The sequence below is a fragment of the Triturus cristatus genome, chromosome 2_1 (assembly GCF_964204655.1).
Source record: "Triturus cristatus chromosome 2_1, aTriCri1.1, whole genome shotgun sequence".
In the NCBI taxonomy this organism is placed as follows: Eukaryota; Metazoa; Chordata; class Amphibia; order Caudata; family Salamandridae; genus Triturus; species Triturus cristatus.
In genome coordinates, this window is record NC_140581.1 from 649233838 (window position 1) to 649246598 (window position 12761).

Here is a 12761-nt window from a genome sequence, read left to right on the forward strand (position 1 = left end):
TAAACCAGCCCTCACGGAGTGCTTGGTGCTGGCAACAACTTGAACAGTGGACACCAGTGCAGTGGAAACAGAAAACACATGCATAACAGAGTCAACTGCTGAGCAACATGGAGGGAGCCAGAGCAAGTACAGAGGTCACCCAACATACAAACGGAAGAGTCCATGAGTTGCAGTGCACTGAGGTTGGGGCACTAGAGATGAGCGCGCTCATGTAAAGAAAATGTCTAGGATTGTGTCCCTTCGGGTTATTCCTGATGTAGATGCAGTGGGGTGTGTTAGACCTGCATCAACTTCCTCATCAACATCCCAGGTCTCCCACACTGCCTGAGGTGACATTGCTGCGCAAAACTCAATCAGTTACGGTTCATGGGTTGCGGTGCACTAACTCAGTGGCACCTTGAGTGCTGAGCAGGGGATCAAGCAGATGATGGCATCCACGACAGGTCTGAGCTAAGGGTGGGCGTAGTTCACGAAGTAGCACTTCGCGAAGCTACGCAAAGTGAAGTTCGCACTACGCGAGCTACGCGTAGCACTTCGCGAACTGCATAGTAACATGTTCGCACTGTGCAAGATGTTGTTTTCAATGATTGCACAGTGCGGACAAGCAGCCGGCACTGTGCAATCATTGAAAATGGCATCTTGCACAGTGCGAGCTGTAGTTTTCTGCTGCTCGAGTAGATTTTTACACGAGCGGCAGCTTTCTCAACGCGAACTGGTAGTTTCTCATCGCGAGCGGTCGCGAGCATACGCGATCCCTCGCAATGAGAAACCTGACCTCCTCGCATTGGGATTCTCGCCGGGAGGTTTATTTTCCATGCTCGCGATCGCAAACAAGGAAAAAGTCTCGCTGGGATGTCATTTTTCTTGCTCGCGGTCGCCAACTTGACGTTGAGGACCGCGAGCAAGCAAAAAATGACGGCAGCACTACGCAACACTACGCTACGTGTGTTCGCACTGTGCTACGTGCAGTTCGCGTAGTGAGAAGTAGCGCGAACTTCGCAAACTACGCGAGCGTAGCGTAGTGCTTCGCCCAGGCCTAGTCTGAGCAACTCTGTTAGTCTGCCAGTACCACTGTTTCGACTCTGGCAGATGGTGGTTGGAGTTGGACCTGGCGATGGTGGCGTGTGCCTCCTGCGGCGATGCGACGTCCGGGCCGGTCAGAACTCGAGTTGATGTGTGAACCCTGGTGGTCCACAGTTAAGGCCGGAGGCAGTGGACAGCGCAGGGCAACATGCACATGGCATCTGTGAGAAGTTGGCCTGGTATATGCTGTCCACTAATTATAGTGGGCACCTTGCACCAGTCCAAACAACCCCTTATGGATGATAGCTTAAAGACAACCTTTATTGAAAGCTATCCTAGTGGTAGCTATGGAGAGCAGCCTTCAAGCTAAGTCTGGAAGGAATGTAAAGCAGCTTGTTTTACCAGACTATAATCTCTTGAATGGCTAAATGAAAGGCAACCACACCAGGTATATATATAAAATATATGTATTTATTTCTAAACACACCCTACTAGTCTCTTTATGAGGCTAGAGGTCAAAACACATAAGTTACATTTCAAATATTACAGTAAAATAGCACAAATACATGTCAGGCCCTAGGGGCGAGCCAAACCATATACTAAAATAGTGGTATAAGAACCACGACTTAACTGGACACAAGGCCTAGAGCCTGTAGAATCAGTGGGACCCCAAGGAACCACCCAAGGTAGTGACACAGGGGAAAGTCGCGTTTTGTTTTTTAAAGATTAGAGATACTTAGAGGGGCGCTAGGACCAAACCCTTTTGGACTTAGGAAGTTCTAGGGTCAACACCCATGGGAGCACTGGAGAACTCGAGTTACCTCACCCAGGGAAGCCGAGTGCATAGGTGTCAAATTGTGTCGGGTCGCGTCATCGATTTCAATGGGAGCTGGCGAAGAAGTGCTGCGGCCGGGAAGACTCGAAGTGTCCGAAGGGATCCAAGCCTGGATCGAAGTCGAGAAGAACCTGAAAGCGGAGGAGACAGAGTGTGGGTCACTAGTCAGTGACCAGGGGCACGATAGGTGAATGCCCACCAATTTCAGGTGATTTCAGGTGATTTCAGGTGAACCTTGACTCTTAAGCCAAGAGGACCAGGTGGCGTCGAGGATGACCAGGAGCTGTATTCAAGCTGTCCCACAAAGGATGTCGAGTGCTGCAGTGTCAGTGCCCGGATTGGACACAACAAGCCTTGCCAACAGCAACACACGCAGAAAGGAGAAAGAGGCTTCGGTGCAGACCAGCAAGGTCTGAGGGAATCACCACATGGTGGGGAGTCAGGGCACATCTGGAGCAACCAGAGAAGCCCAAGGAAAATCAAAGTTTTTTTTTTTTTAACTTTATTTGTAGTTTTTTGAACAGTTATTTAACAAACCAAGTTACAGTACCAGCAATGCCAAAGAATCAATGTCTATAGGAGGTACACAGTCCAAAGTCCAATCAGGTAGTGAACTCAACCCATGCCCTTGCGGGACCCATGCAATATTCAGGCAGGGGCAACAGCAGGAAGGAGGCAGACGAATGAGTAAATAGACCCAGCAAAAGAAAAACAGAAATCCCATCCACACAATGCATGCAGGACCCCTCCATGTACCAAGCCCCGTTTCCTTCCGAACCTCCATGGAGCCCGCTCAAACCCTACCAGACAAGAGTGCACAGCCACACCGCAGGCAGAGACAGTCGCACCACTCACTTCTCAGTGGCAGTTCCCGCCGCCCCCAGCACAGGGGCACCCCCTATGGGATCCTGCGCCAGGAGGTATCCCACCAAAGGTCCCCACACATCCCTGGGCCGTGAGGCTCGTGGCAACAGCTCAGCGTAAGTGGTGCTCTGCTCCTGACAATACGTCATGTCCGCCAGCCACTCCTTGAATTTCGGAGCTCGGCCCCTACCCCATCTGCAGGCCACTCTTCACTTCGCCAGGAGCATTGCGATGGCAACGTTTTTTTTATGGATCGGGGGGATATGAGCCGTATGCCCCAATAGCGCAAGCAGCGGGTCTCCTTCTAGCTGAGTCCCAATCATACTCCCAAGCGCTGTGAACACCTGCTCCCAATAGCCTCGCACCGCAGCACAGTTCCAGGCAAGATGCAGGAATCCCGCCCCCAACTGACCACATCTCCCGCAGCGATCATCGTCAGCCAGCCCAAAGCGTAGCTTCCTGACCGGTGTATAGTAAATCTGGTACAGGAATTTAAAATGTATGACCCGGAACCTACTGCTAGCCGATATTTGCGCCGTCTGGCGACAGCAGTATAGCCATTGTTCATCCGTGAGGTCGCTCCCCAACTCCTCCTGCCATCGGATCCGGGACGAGTTGCACTCTCCCGTGTCTCGCTCGCGCACGGAGGCATATAATCTGGACACCAAATGCCCCCCGTCCGTCGCGCCCAAAAGCAGATATAACGGTGCGAAACACTCTGGCTCACAAGAGAAAGAGGGAAGCAACGATCGCATACCCTGTCGCAACCGCACGTAAAGAAATACATCGAGCGGCGTGCCCGCCGTGCCCTGCAAAAAGTTTTCAGCGGTGCGAAAGGTCCCGTCTCGGAAGAGGTCCCCCCAAGTCGCGACCCCCGCTCTGGCGAAGAGGTCCCGAAACCCCTTCTCCTGTAGTAATGTTAGACTCGGATGATACGTGAGCGGCAATCTGGGGGAGTACAGGAACGAGGCTCCCATGAGGGCCACCAGACGTCGCCACGCCACCACCGTACTAGTGATCGTGGTGGACGCCACAACAGGCGCCTCCTTATAGCCATGTATGAGGCCAGCGAGGGGGATAGGGTCGGCCAGCCAGGCCTCTACTTCTATCTGCGGCATATACCGCGGGGGACGCATCCAATAGTAGGCATAATGTGCCTGAGCACATAAATAGTATAATTCGAGGTCTGGAACATCGAATCCTCCCTGAGCATACGGCCTGGTAAGGATAGACCATTTCAGACGCGACTGCTTGCCACCCCATACCAATCGTATAAGTTCCGAACGCAGCGTGGCGAAAAAAACCCGTCCTGGGTAATAGGGAATGTTGAGGAAGAGGTATAGAAACTGCGGGAGTACCTTCATTTTAATGAGCGACACGCGGCCCGCCATTGATAATGGCAGCGCAATCCACCTCGTGACATTGGCCTTGAGCCGTTCCACACCCGTGCCGTAATTCGCCCTAATAATCTCGTCCCTGTCTCGGGTTACTTGAATTCCCAGGTACCGGCAATCCTCCTGGCACCACACTAGCGGGAAATCAAGTGGGAAGGGGGTCACCGCCGCAGTGAGCGGGAACACCATAGATTTTCCCCAGTTGATGCCCACTCCGGAGAGTCGCCCAAATCGGATAAACTCCCGCAATATGGGGTTAATATTGTCTTGCGGGTCCCTAATGTATAATGTTATGTCATCCGCATAAAGCGAGACCAATATCTGCCGCAAGCTGCAGCGGAACGCCTTGTCATTGTGTACTTGCCGGAGCCTAGCAGCTAACGGTTCCATGGCTAGTGCGAATAACAGGGGTGACAGCGGGCATCCCTGTCGGGTACCCCTCGAGATCAGCATCTGTGGGGATAGGTGCTCATTGATAAGCACTCGGGCCGTTGGCTGATTATACAGCAAATGCAACCAGGATAGAAACAGCTGAGGGAAACCCATCCGTCGAAGGACGCCGAATAAGTAGTCCCACTCCACTGAGTCAAACGCCTTTGTAGCATCAAGGAACACAGCAGCAAGTGGGAACTCCTGATCCACCATCTGCACCAGGCAGAAGAGCGTCCGGAGATTATGGGAGGTAGACCTCCCGGGCACGAACCCCGCTTGGTCTGGCAGGACAAGCTTGTCCATCAATAACGTAAGGTGATTCGCCAGCACCTTAGCCAGTATCTTGGCATCACAATTAATTAGCGAGAGTGGCCTATAAGAGTCACATGAGTCCGGGGCCTTTCCGGGCTTCAGTAACGAGGTGACCACTGCCTCCCTCATTGACGGCGGCAGCACGCCCACCTCCAGGGATTCCGCATACACCTCCCGGAGGACTGGTGCCATCACATCAATGTAACTCTTATAAAACTCTGCCGGTAACCCATCGGAACCCGGCGCTCTCCCATTTTGCAGCTGCATGATCGCCTCTCGTACCTCATCGAGCTCGAACGGGTGACACAAAAACTCCCGCTGTGCATCCCCCAACCATCCCAAGGCCACATCTCCCAAGAAATCATCCATCTCGAGTGTTCCCGATCTTTGAGACGTGTAGAGTGTGCGGTAGTGGTCCACAAATGTGTCGAGTATAGCGCGTGAATCCCTGTGAACCGCGCCATCCGAGCTATGCACTTCCAATATGTGGGTACCAAAACGAGGAGGGCGCGTCACCTCCGCGAGAACCTTCCCCGGACGCTCTCCCTCTCCGTATCTGCGGGCCACCCAATACTTCCCACAAAACTTTAGCTCGCGTTGCGCCTCAGCCTCGTATTTAGTGAGCGTTTCCCGGAACACACTGTGCGCTGCCTCCACCTGTCCCCGACCCATCTGGCCCTCCAACTCTTTCAGTTCTTGCTCCAGGCGGCTGAGAGTGCGCTGTATATCTTTAAGCACTCCACAGCTCTTAGAGCGACGATAGCCGCGTATCGTCACTTTAAAGGCCTCCCATATCATCTCTACACTGCTGACCGAATCTTTATTCCGCGCAAAGAAATCTAGTATCTCCTCCTCGAGCTCCATCTGAAACACGGCGTTCAGCAGCACAGTGGGCTGCAATCGCCAGCGTGGTCTAGGAGCAGCATATCCAGGCAGAGTAAGTGATAGCTTTACTGGGCAATGGTCCGAGTACGTTCTGGCCAAGTGCGAGGTTTCTCGGATACCCGAGGCCAGTCCTCGGGATAGCAGACAATAATCAATTCTCGCCCAGCTGCCTGAATGAGACGTGAAATGCGAGCCCTCCCCCCCAAGGGATGTGAATATCGCCACCCATCAACCAACCCCTCCTCCTCGAGTATGCCGGACAGCGCCTCCCTGGATTTAGTGTAGTGGTGCGGCAACATTGAAATCTCCCCCCCATATTATGTGCGCAGAACCAATCGCCATTATCTTACCCCATACATCATGGAAAAAGTCTGGACTATCAGCATTCGGACCATAACAATTAGCTATCGTGATAGAGTCCTCCCCCAACCTGCCCCAGGTGATCACATAGCGGCCCTGTGGGTCTGAGAGTGTGCCCGCTATCTCGCAGCGCAGCTGTTTCTTAAAAAGCATCGCCACCCCGCGGGCGTATGAGGAGTAGGAGGAAAACATCCGATGCGCCGCCCATTTGCATGCGAACGTGCTAACCACCCCTGGGTCTAGATGGGTCTCCTGCAACAGCGCCACATGAATCTTCTGTCTATCCAGGTATGCCAAAATCTTCCTGCGTTTCCTCGGGTCCCCCAATCCCCGCACATTCCACGTCATTATGTTAATCACATCATCACCCTCCCGAGTCATCGGCGTCGCAAATACACATACCAGTCCTGCATGTTGAGCCCCTGCACACCTCCGCTGTCACTCCACAATTGCTGCCTGCATACTGAACCCCCGTGAACGTCCCTCCCACCTCCCACTGAAGCAGCCCCAACTTGCCAGAATCCCCATTCCCTCCCCCCACCCGCAAAACAACGAAAACTTCAATACCGTTAGGTTTACCCATACGAAAGTGTGTCAATGGGTGCTACCCGCTGGAGTGTGATCTCTAGGTGGCGTACCGGGTATCCCCTCCCCCTGAACCCGCTGATGGATAGAGGGGCAAGCCCTATGCGGGTCAGGAGAGGGTGTCCGGCGCAGTTCCAAGTGTTATGCCCACTGGCGCGGGCCTTTCCAAGCCCCTCATATCAGCAGAGTAGTAAAGACATGCGTTGCAAAGCTCACTAGCATTCCGCCACTCCCTCCCGGCCGCTTTGCTCACTGTCTCTTGGTCAGGGCACCCTGGGCAGCGGTATATATCAGACTGGGGAGGCTGGCCTGCCCGAGGCGGGCAGCGAATCCGGGCAGCCCCCGGAGCGCCTGAGCTGCTTAAGGAAGTTCTCCACCTGCTGTGGGTTAGTAAAGAAACTCTGTTTGCCCTGATGGGTGACCCGGAGGCGTGCCGGGTACAGCAAGGCGTAGTCCACTTGAGCCTGACGCAGCTTATTTTTTACCGCCATGAATTTGCGCCTATCCTCCTGCACTGCGGCCGTGAAGTCTGGATAGATAGAGAAGGAGACCCCCTCGTAGTGGAGCTGCTGCTTACTTCGCGCCACTCGTAGTATTGTGTCTCGGTCTCTGTAATTAAGGAGTCTGGCAATAATGGGGCGAGGCGTACTCCCCGGCGGAGGGCGGGGGCCCAGGGACCGATGAGCTCGCTCCACGATGAACTGGGAAGAGAGCTGTTCCGTCCCCACGGTTGCAATCAACATCCTCTCCACATAATCCTCTAAGCGGCCCGTGTTGGTGGACTCTGGTAGTCCAAGAACGCGGATGTTATTGCGTCGACTTCTCGCTTCCAAGTCCTCGTTCTTGGCTGCAATTAGTTTTAGAAGCTTGTCCATTTGTGCAACCTGCGCCGAGACCCGATCGGTGGTATCTTCTGTATCTGAAATACGACGCTCCGTCTCGCAGATGCGATCTTCATGCTTGTCGAGCTTTTGTACGATGGCGTCCATCCGGGTAGACATGCCATCCATTTTCTCCCCCATGGTGGCAAAACCCTGCCTGACCTCCCGGAGGAGCGGTGTCAGCTCCCCCGCACCCTCTGCAGGCCCAGCAGCTAGGTCCGGCGCGGCCATCTCCACCCTCTCGGCCGGAGGAGCGCGGCCCGTCTTCTTCGCCTCGAAGGTGAGGCGGGACTGTCGAGCATCGGCCTTCCCCATCACCAGGCGCTGCCAGGGGGACAATATCAAGCGCCGCGTGGACAGACACCAACTGCGGCCTCTATCGCCGTTCACAATCGCCCCAGACCTTCCAAGGCACCAATCCGCCTCCACTCTCAGGTCCAATCTCGTGTTCTTAGCACCGGTGCACCGTCCCCATGCTCTCGGGGCCAGAGGAGGCACAGGGGGGGGCCGCCCTAAGGGCCTCCCGGCCCTGCGTGGTCGTAGTCGCAAAGTGTCGCACTACTGGCGATGGGTGGCAGTGTATTTACAGTTCTCCGCTTGTCCTCTGCCCAGTGGCCTCAAGGAAAGTGATCACTCCCAGTCCTCCGAGAAAGGGTTCTGAAGCTCAATCTCCTACGCCTAGTGCCGCCGGTCCCACGCCCCAGCGCTATCGCTCATGCGGCTATGGAGGAAGGCACTGGGAGGGAGGCCTCAGAGCAGGTCGCGGCACACTCCTCTCTCCCGCTGCACCCAGGAGGCTCCCCGCAGATATCGCACCAGACCCACAGCGAGCGGGGGGGATTAGCGGGTAAGGCTCGTCAAGCTCACCCCGAGGCAGCATGCGTCCCTCGTAGGGTCTCGCTCTGATGCAGCAGTCGGCCCCCGACTCCCGCCGCCAGCACCCTTGGGACCTCCTTCGCCCGACAGTGGCGGCCGCACTCACCCGACCTCCAGCGATGCACGCTCAGCCTAGCGCGGACCGAGGGCACCTCCGCCTCGCACCCTCGGGCAGCACCTGCCAGCGTCCTGGGTCCCCCAGGTCGCGTCCACCAGCCGTCCCCAACCGGGAATCCAAAGCGCGGCACTCTCTGTCCCAGCGGCCTGCATGCCTCGTGGGAAGCCGCGGGCTCCCGTAGATCAGCGGCCGGGCCGCACTTCCTCTGCAACTATTTCACTGCAGCCGCTCCGTGGCAACCGCTCCTCCTCGGCAACCGGAGCCCTACCGGCCGCTAAAAGTGGCCGCCAAGTACTTGGACGGTGTCAGGGCACGCAGCCCTTGCAGGCAGGTCGCTAAGATCGCGGTGGGGCAGGATAATTATCGGATCGGCGCGCCGGACGGCAGGAGCCTCACAAGTGTGCGGCCATCTTGCACGGCGCCACCTAGCGCCCCCCCAAGGAAAATCAAAGTTGCCTTCACAGGGACCCACCAGTCGATGGACCAGGGATCACGGAGGAGCCTCGAGCTGAAATGCAAGAAGCGGGCTCACGGAACACTCATGGAGTATAGGCCCACAATCTTCAGTGTACATAGTGCTCGGGGCGTGGGCTACAAGTGACCTGAAGCACAACTTTGAGAGACGTCAGGAAGTTAATGCACTTGCAAATGTGCATGGTGACCAGGAGTTTCGGTTCCACATTACTCACGAGGGCTGCGGGTCTCAGCTTTGCTGGGGACTCGGGTCAACCTCTGAGAAGTCTGGAAATCCTCTTCCTGGGCTGCAAATACTTTGGAGTCTGGCGGGAGCTTCAGAGCTGCAGACCGGCAAAATGCTTCATTGGTGCCTGCCAAGCAGGGGAGTCAATCCTTGACCCCAAGGGAGATTTCTTCAGTCCTCCAGTCTTCAGTAAAGTGTTGAAGTTCCAGGATTCAGTTGCAGAGTTTTGTCCAGGGATATCTAAAGTCCTTTTGCCATGGGTTCCTTACATATACCCTTGCAGGAGTTTTGGTCAGCAGCAGGAGGTCAGACCCGTGTCTGTGGCTGCAGCATCCATTTTGTGATGCCAGGGCTCAGTTAAGTTGGTACCGGGTATACCAGTGCTGTCATGTATCTCCCTCTAGAAGGGTGGGATCATACTCCCACACCAGTTACTGGTGTGGGGGTATGATTCCAAGGTGTTTGACACCAAACACAACATGTTTCCGTGCAGCCAGCCCAAAGTTAGCATTTACCGCAAGGTTATAATGCACTTAAGAGTATCTTGTCAGGCTGCACCACTGACAACCCTGGAGAAGAGATTCTGAAGGCTGCAGAGGGGCTCAGCTCATGCCTGGGCACCCTCTCACATATAACCAAGCACCCTGCCTTCAGGATTGATAAGGCCTGCCATAGGGGTGACTGATAGGTTTCTATGTGCAGTGATAGGTGAGGTATAGTGAACCTATACCTCAGTAAGGGGTGCATTCACCACCTTACCCAGGCTGCAGTAGCAGAACTGTGGTGTCATTTTGGAGGGCTTTCCAGGCATGGCACAACACATGCTTCAGCCATGGTAGGCCTCTGGGTACCTATGCCCTGGGTACATAGTATACCATATACTAGGGACTCACAAGGGTACCCCAGAATCCAATATGGAGTGTACCTAAAGTACATGGAATCAATTTAGAGAGGAAGCAGCTAGGCTGGGGTACTGAATAGCAGGGCCCCAGCCAGACTAAAGTTGAAAAACAGTGAAACACCAGCAAAAAGTGGGGGTAACCATGTGAAGCAGATCCTACTCTCCTACAGTGTCGATGACCCCAAGACCACCGTCACAGAGGTCATCCAATATTCATTCAGACCGGGTCCCTGACTTGAGCTGCACAGAGTTAGTGGCCCCGGATGCACAGCGGCCGGCACAGGCACACCACCACAGGAGGATGATTTGCGGTCCACTGAGGTAGGGCCACGCAGACTGAGCTGGTCCTCATCGATGTCGAAGGTGAATGTGGCGGAGGGTTGCGGGGGACAGTGGAAGGTGTCCTCCAGGGCATGATGCAGAGGGCAGAACCTATCCGGAAGCAGCAAATGGAGTAGTGGAAAGCATCAGCCTTGTTGCCACCACCAATTCGGTATCAGCTGCATGAGGACAAAAACTACCCTCTAGTCCATAGACTCAGATGCCACCAATGTACGACCAGAGAGTGTCCATGAATGTCGGGGAACAGTCTTAGTGGTACCGGGGCTGAGAGGTGATACAGTCTGCGATGATGCCGGTACACTGATATGAACTCCGGCATTGCCAAATCAAGACTCTGTGACCTTTTGGACTGCAGTGTAGGCTGGAGGCATCGGTCAGCAGTGGGCCACAGCCACGTGTCATAGGCTTACGATGCACAGAGTTAGTGACACCAGGGTAGTTGTCAGTAGTGTATAATCACCTCCGTAATGATGATCTTTTTTTCCTCCCAAATGCAAAGCGTCATCCTCTTACGCCTCTCCTTGAATGCAATGACATGTACTCTGCCTTTGAATAATAGATGTCCAGTTCCAATTCTGTGACCTACTCAAGAGCAGCGTAGGCTGAGAGCAGTAGTCCACGTGGGTCCACATAATCTTGTGGTTGTGATGTACGACTAGGACCTGGTGACACCACATCGAAGGGTGCATAGTGACATACACTCAGCCATAATTAATGTGCTCAGCCATGGTGTAATCAAGACTCAGTTCCAAATGTGTGACCTACATGTCCGCTGTGCATGCCGGTGGAGTACATCAACGAGAAAGGAGTACTGCGGGCCTGTGTTGCGGAGGCCGTGATGGTCTGAGGTGGCTGCCAAGGTTGCAGGCCTCGGACTTGGAGGATGCACTGTCACGTGGTGGGCCCTCTTCAACACACGCCGGTGTTGGCAGGTGGGCATTGAGGCCTGGGTACACAGGGGCGGGCAGGACTGGTTCGAGGACCAGCGTCCCGGGGTGCAGAAGGCACACTGGATAGCTGGCAACACCGCTCACGGCGTCAGCCTTGTGGCGGGGTGAGAGCCTCTGCCCTGGCAGAGACATTGGGCATTCTGGAAGAGGAGCACACCCAGAGTTATGTGCCTTTTATTCACACCCCTACGCTGGCCTGTCGTACGCCGGGCCATCCCACTCGACTCACACTCACACTCACGGGGGGACGTAACAAGCTACATTTCCACGATCTTCCCCACTGGCTGGGGTGACATGGTTGCGTCCACTGTCCATTACACTCCAAACACCAGATGTGTGTGTCGGCATGGATATGTGTGTGGTCTGCATACTGCAGTCTGGTCAGCACATACACACCACACTTGGCAATGTTTACAGTCTCATTCATTGGTCACTTGCCTCCTTTGCACATGCCGGGTCCCCACCTCTTCTGACATTCTGCTATTGTGGAGTGGTGCCATGCCGTTGATGGCTAATGTACATGGCTGGACCAGGTTCCCACAGTGAGTTGTGCTGTCATGTCTTGTGGGTGTGCATGTTGTATGTCAGCTTGTGATGTGTGCGTTCCTGTGTTGTGTGTTGCATGATTGTGGAGTTGAGGTGTATGGTGGGTGTATTGACCAACGAGCAGTGCATTTCTGTTGTTGCCATCCTGGTGGCGCAGGTTGATGATGGACTGTCGGAAGGTATAGGAATCATGCACACTGCCTGGGTGGTTGGCCGCGGCATTGGCGGAGATTCCCAGGTGGTCCACTATTGCCTGCACATTGGTCGGATACGTGCGCTTTCTGTTGCGCTTAGTGTGTGCAGTGTTGCCAGGGCCCACAAGTAGGACATGTGTGCAGTCAATTGCCCCCTGACACGTATAGGAAGCCAACTGTGGCGTACATGCCTTGCTTGGTCTCCAGCTGTTCCTGCACAGTGAGTGGGAAGTATAGATAGTGGGATACCAAGCTGATGGTGTCATCCATGACGGTTGCGAGGGACTTGTATTGGCCTGGCTGTGTGACTCCTCCGTCTCAGGTGGATGTTGGTTGGAGGGTACCAGAGGCCAACACATGCAGCACGGCCAGCAGCTTTGTCTGAGGTGGGATGTTGGTTGTCTGCTGTGTTGGGACCGTCAGCCTGTGGGCAATGGTGGTCATGTGGAGGAGGGTTGTCACTTCACTTTGAGCATGTAGTGGGCAATGACATTCTCTGGTGTTGGGTCTGTGAGGTTGGTGCCTTTTAGGAGGGTCCCTGTCTTTGTCAGCGCTGCCTCAGT